Here is a 7,336-nt window from a genome sequence, read left to right on the forward strand (position 1 = left end):
ACTTTCTGGCAACATAGTATTCATCATATTCATGGATTCAAATTAGGAAAGATACTGGAATGTGCCTTTGCCAGAAAATGCCACTAAACTTCCGTATAGTTCCTCTAATACATTTTCTTAGCTGTACATATAGTTCCACATTATTATCTTTCACTCAGTGGTATAGTTTAAATTCTAGGACACCAAAGTTTTTTACAGATGATTTCTTTTCCTTTAATTATTACAAAATAAACAGATCATGTTCTACCTCAGAGTCCCCGCCCCCTCCTCCCTTTTGTGTTTTCCTTCACAATTCTATGCACAAGATTTATGGGCACTTTTTCATATCTCTGCTATTAAATCTTATTAGAAAATTTCATTCTGTGAACTTTTATAACCATCCCCTCTATCTCTGATGTATATATGTATGTTTATTTATTACACACACACACGCACACACAAGTAAATATATATAGATTTCAGAGAGGAAGAGAGAGAGAGATAGAAACATCAATGATGAGAGAGAATCATTGATCCGCTGCCTCCTGCATGCCCCCTACTGAGGATCAAGCTCTTGACTGTAATAAAACCTGGGACCCTTCAGTCTGCAGGCCGACACTCTATCCACTGAGCCAAACCAGCTAGGGCTAGATGTACATATGTATGTTTAGTTATCTCTATAGATGAACAACTGTATTCATGTATTATGTACAAATAAAATGTACCCTAAATATTAAGAAAATGGAAAAATGAAATAACATTTAAATTTATGTCATACTAGAGGCCCGGTGCATGAAATTCATGTGGGGTGGGGTGGGGGGATGTCCCCTCAGCTCAGCCTGCACCATCTCCAATCAGGGACCCCTTGGGGGATGTCTGACTACCAGCAGTCAGACATCCCTCTCACAATCCAGGACTATAGGCTCCTAACTGCTCACCTGCCTGCCTGCCTGATCACCCTTAACTGCCTCTGCCTGCCAGCCTGATTGCCTCTTACTGCCTCCCCGCCCCGTTGGCTTGGTTACCCCCAGCTGCCCTCCCCTGCAGGCCTGGTCTCCCCCAACTGCTCTTCCCTGCAGGCCTGGTTGCCCCTAACTGTCCTCCTCTGCAGGCCTTGTGCCTCCCAACTGCACTCCCTGCAGGCCTGGGTTTCCCTCCCCCCCAACTGCCCTCCCCTGCAGGCCTGGATCTCCCCCAACTGTCCTCCCCTGCTGGCCTGATCACCCACAACTGCTTTCCCCTGCGGGCCATCTTGTGGCAGCCATCTTTGACCACATGGGGGTGGCCATCTTGTGTGTTGGAGTGATGGTCAATTTGCATATCACATCTTTATTATACAGGATATTTTCAAAACTAAAGACATACTATATAAAATATTTGCATCCTACTTTAAAAGTTTAACATAATGATGACCTCATGTCACAAAACATTTTTTAAAGACAGTTTTGAATGGATGTTACACTATACTTTATTTAAACCTCTAGTTTGGAATATTAGGTTGATTTCAATTTTTAGGGTGTTTTCTTTCTGCAATTACAGATATATTCTTTGGTATAAACCTTTTACCACAATCTTTTCTCAGGACTTGTGAAAAGTGTGTGTTCTGAGAAGAAACTGCTATCAGCCATTCAGATCTCAATGTGGATGAGTTATGACACTGTGTTCCTTCTTCAGGGGGAGTTAACTCTGAGAGCATTTAAAGATCTCTCCTACTGAGGAATGCCAGACTTTGTTTCCAATGGAGGCATTTGGGGCATCAAGGACCAGATAGGGTAGAGGTGCCTCCCTCCACTGACCCCCAGGCCCACAGCACATCTTCACGTGTCCTTCCCACCACGGTTATAGGCCACTATCCACATTCTTGTACAAGATTGACAAGGCTGCTGAGAAAATTGAGGATATTGTATCCTCACCTAGAACTTATTTCCAGTACATTAAAGGGGCTAGTTTGGACATAGAGCTTCATAGAACAGGAAAACCCCATTGCTAGGAACCCCCCTCCACCTCTACACTCTACCTTGTGAGGAGTGTCTCTGCTAGGAAGGAAATCCAATCAGTCTTCCAGCCACCAGAATTGAATTTGGATGGACTATTTCCCCTTTGGATTCTGTTCCAAATTGTATTCCTGTTCCTATGTTTGAAGTTAATTAGCGTCATAAGTCATTTGTATTTCCCTTTTCTGAAGGGAAGTCTGCCACAATACTTATCTCATCCAGTTAATTGACTTACGGAGGGCTCATCCCTTCCTGAAAACACTCTAAATGGCTCTGATGGGTAAGTATTAGGCTTACACATATAAGTAATAAAAGTTTGGAGAATTAAGATTTCTAGTTCATAGAAATCGAGAGTGTGATTTTCTCTCTGAGCCCCAGTAGCTTGGAATTTTTTTTGACTTGATCAAGGCCAGTGTGAGAATGGAAGAAACCTCTCCTCAGATGGGGGTACAGGAGAGGAAGGAACTGGACACAGAAAGGACTCCCATGGCCAGTCAGTGAACTGCTGATAGCTGAACATAAAATGTGACAGAGCTGTCATGTAATGTTTGTGATATGAAGATCCTTTACATTTCTAATGAGGTATTTAATTTTTAAAATGGTTTTGAGTTACAACCTAAGGAGAAGAGCGTTCCAAAACAGCTGTGATACTCTGAACAACCTCTTAATTGATTTTTCAATTTAAAAAACTTCGGTAAGATATACATAACATAAAACCTGCTATCTTAACTATTTTTAGGTGGTCAGTTCAGTGATATTAAGTGCATTCATCTTGCTGTGCAATGATCACCACCATCCTCTTCTAAACTCTTTTCATCGTGCACATCTGAAACTCTATGCTCATTAAACAGTGACTCCCTACTCTCTCCTCTTCCAGTCCCTGGAAGCTACCATTCTTCTAACTGTCTCTATGATTTTGACTACTCTAGGTATTCCAAAATTGGAGTTATATAGTTTTGTTTTTCTGTGACTGGCTTATTTCACTTAGCACAGTGCCCTCAAAATTCATCCATGATGTAACATATGTCAGAATTTCCTTCCTTTTTAAGGCTGAATAATATGCCATTGTGTATATACCACATTTTCTTTATTCACCCATTGATGGAGACCTGGGTTGCATCCATATTTTAGCCATTGTGAATAATGCTGTTATTAACATATAGCTTCAAGACCCTGCTTTCAATTCTTTTGGATATATACCCAAAGGAGGAATTGCTGGATCATATGGTAATTCTATTTTTTTTTGAAGAATTGCTAGACTGTTTTCCACAGCAGCTGTATCATTTTATATTCCCACTAATAGTGAACAAGGATTAGACTCTGCACCCTTGTCAATCCTTGTTATTAAACAACCTTTTAATTTTAAGGCCCATGTAATGAGGTTGTATTTTGAAATATTAATTCAATTTTTTTAAAAAATATTGGTAATCCCTACTTCTAGGTTGTCCTGTGATTCTTCTTGGATATTATATGTAATAGGCTAATGGGCAACCCTTCCACTGGTAAGAATGAGTTATGAGGCTTATTGTTCCTGGGAAGGAGAATAATATGTAGGAGAATCCTTGTCAGAGTGACAGAGGAGTGGAAAACCAGCCCCTGCTGGCCCTCTGGATAGGGAGAGAGGAAGAGAAATAGAGGTAAGATGGAGAGGGGAAAATACTTGTCCTGGTTCTCCCTGTCTATGGGTGGAGGTCAGAAAGCTTGAAAACACTGGATGGGTTAGTGGTCTACTTAGCTGGAAAGGATATAAGCAGTGTGCTGCTAAATGTGTAACACAGCTCTCTGGAAAAACAAAAAAAACAACAACCCTGATTTTGTAGCATTTGCCAATTATCATGGTGTAAATGCTCCCAACATGGTTGATTTCAAGCTACCAAAGCAAGCTCATTGAACATGGAGTTGGGAAAACATGTGCAATCGTGTGTCATTTTATAGAATTTTCCCCATACAGATATAATAGTTGTAAATAACCGTGAGAGCAGTCAAATGTAGTAAAATAGTTAATTACTACCTTTTCTTTCAATATAATTAATTGAAAGTTTATTTAATGATGGTTGTGTTTAGCAACGGACTCACAAAACTTCTAAGAAGTTAACAGTCGTTCCCGTGAGCAAGCATCCCACTGGTTATAAACTTCAATAACCACAACCCAGAAACAATAGTGTATCATTAGTGAAGGAAGTGACTGGGTACCTGAGGCTGAGGTAGTGTTCGTGGTTCCCCAGGTCTCAGGAGGATGCAGTGGGTCCTAACGTGGAAGAGCTGCGGGCTCAGTGGACCAGCAAAGGCCTGGAGTCCATACAAACAGGAAGAAACTTCATGTTTGGCATGAGAAAGCCTAAAAATATTGGATGGGTTAGTGGGCCACTTAGCTGGAAAGGATAGAAGCACTGGTGTGCTGGACCACTGTAGACTGAATGCCAGACCTGTGGATTTTGGAAATGAATGTCATTATGAAACCCATTTGGCTAGAAGGGCTAGTCTTTCTTCAGTGGTCACCTGTCCAGGGAGCAGCGCAGGGAGCCATTCTGTAGCAGCACCCATTAAGTGTTCAAAGCACCCTCAACTCATCTGCACCCCCAACTTAGGAGATCATACAGGCTCTGTTCCCAGATGTCATTTTGGAGGAAAAGCAAGGGGAAGGGGAGGAAATACAAAGACTGAGCCTTTATCTCCAAGAGATTCAATCATCTAAGAGATCAAACAGGAAGACATGAGATTCCGTAAATGAATACATCTAACATTTGTTTCCACTGCCACCGAGGCAGGTGAACTTCTGCAAGGGAGATCCTGAGTTTGCAGAAAATAAAGACACGTGAGTTGCTTGCATCTCATGCAGTGTAGAAAATATGCGACCCTGCTATACCACTCGCCTTTTCTTCAGGTGTCACTACCTGTACTATCAAAAATACAAATGATTAACCCACCACTAAGCTATTACAATTGGGTTTGGGATTGTAGGCAGGTACTGTTTTTCCAACTTGTCCTTAAATTGGATGGGGGCAATGGAACTGAATGCTCTGTGGGGCTGAGGCTGGAGGGTGTGTGTGACTGTGATAGGAGTGAGCACTGAGAATGGGTTAACTCAGGAGGCCACGCAGTGAGCCGGGTCCAGATAGAGCCCTGCACCATGTTTGAAGAAACTGGGAAGAGGGAGACTGAATCATTTCACGTTCTCCTCGTGGACGTAAAGGGAATTTAAAAATGTAGGATGGCACTGCCTTTCTTCAAATTTAAATTTTAATAGTCGGTTAGCTGTAGTTTTTAAAATATTTTTATTCTGAAAACAAATTTTCCACAATAATGCAATTAGTTTCAAACCAATAAGATAAAATAGAGCTCATTTATCTGGCTTTTCTACAATGGACAATTGATTGAAACATTTAAGGCAAGATTCACTTATTCATCTCCATTTTAGGATGGAAAGAATATACCAGACTTCTGGAACTGGTTAAGGTTAACAAAATATGGGTAAGCTTCTTTTTCTTTTCTTTTTTTCTTTTGGTAGTTTCCTGGGTAAAAGCTTTACATTACTGTGGATATTTTATAGTAAGACACTTTGTTTCTCACTTTTTTTAATAAACCCATTTTTAAACTTAAAGGCACACAATAAAGCTTTATGCATTTATTAAAATATACACATTTGGTAAATTTAGAATTTTCCCTTAGTATCTTGACATATCAATATATTGTCAACACCACAGTCAATTTCAAAATAAAATATACTCCATAACATATCTGCATATTATTTCTTTCTTCATGATACACTACAACACCCCATTGTACAGTGCACCAATGGGAATTAAAAACCACAAAACGAACAAACTTTAACAAATACAGAAATTATATATATACATATATATGTGTATATATGTATATATATACATGTATATATATCAAAGATATATCAAAGAACAACACCAGAAATTACCAGCTGCAAAAAGCAAGTTGTACTTCTCAAGGACCAAACAAAAATGAAACAAGTTAGTAAAATTTACAGGCTGTACTTATAACTTTGGGTATGAATTAAACAGTAACCTTTCTTTTCCACAGTGAGAAAAAGCTAGAAGGTCGAGTCCTGTTGTCAGATGGTGTACCTTTGTGGGATGAGAACAGCACAGGCTCTCTTCAAAACCTGCAGCCCCTTCTGTAAGCCCAGGCAGTTGAGGTATTTATATGCCACCATAGCATTAACAGTGTGTTTGTTTTGGAAAGTGGGAGTTTATGATTTCCTGTATAGACTTTTGCCTTTGGGAGTGTGAGTGAGACAAGCGCACCACAACTGCCAAGACCAGTCAGGAGGAGATGGGTAAGGAGCCGTCCCTCATTCCAATATTGGACTGGACACAATCCTTCTTACTCTGCACTTCCTGAGAAATTTACATCACCCACAACTCCTTTGAGCCAATGTCACCAAGTCAATGTCAGGATTACATAATAGAAAGAAAAAAAAAGCACAGAGGAAGTCCCTCATGAAAAAATCCACACTGCCTCCATTTCCTAGTTTGAATACAAAGCCATTTCCTTTTCTTTTTGTGCCTAAATGCACTTGAATGTTCTTAAAGAGTAAGAAATTAGAGCTACCTGCTTTCAGAAGACTTCTAGCCCAAAGCTGTCTTTGTGAAAGCTCTATATGAATGTTGCAATCCCATGCATGTAGAATACTGTGTAATGATTTCTAACACTATTTTAGTTGATAGTGCAGGACATAGGTTCATTTTTGAAAGACTTCAAAACATCCACTAATCCCCTTTGGGTTTTAAATCCTAAAAAAAGAATGTCTTTTTTCTTGGAGAAGTAATTTTAGCAAAAGGCAACAGCTTAGGTGTTTCAGAGTGATGCATGTACGACTTAAGCTCAACAAGAAGAGGAAAGCATTTCAGACAGGAAGTTGCTCTTCAGGAGGAAAAGCGATCACAACAGCCTCTCCTGTAAAGTCTTAGAGAAAATACAAGTAGACACAGGAATAACAGTTATGTACATGAGAGAGGCTTTGTGCTACCCATCGCCATTCCAACGGAAAAACATGAAGTAAACTCCAGGTGAAACAGCATCCTGGTTCCTGCTTGGGGTGGGGCCGGTGTCTGGGATGCTGTTTCTGCGCTTGCGCACAGTTTAATTACAAATATTGGCTGTCTCAGGGCCAGACGTCACTGCTGACCAGGAGACACCTTTCTCTCTTGGGACCTTCAGAAGCCCCCCGTAGACAAACAGGCCTTCAGTATCAGGGAGGTACTTGCACATAAGAGTAACCTAGGCTTAGTAAAAGTTTTGGATAGAAACACCTTCCTTGACTAGTCTTGCTCCAAATGGCATGACAAGGGAGTGCTGTCATGCAGCTCCAGTTGGCCAGCTTCGGATTA

This window comes from Myotis davidii, unplaced genomic scaffold (genome assembly GCF_000327345.1).
Source record: "Myotis davidii unplaced genomic scaffold, ASM32734v1 scaffold115, whole genome shotgun sequence".
Lineage (NCBI taxonomy): Eukaryota > Metazoa > Chordata > Mammalia > Chiroptera > Vespertilionidae > Myotis > Myotis davidii.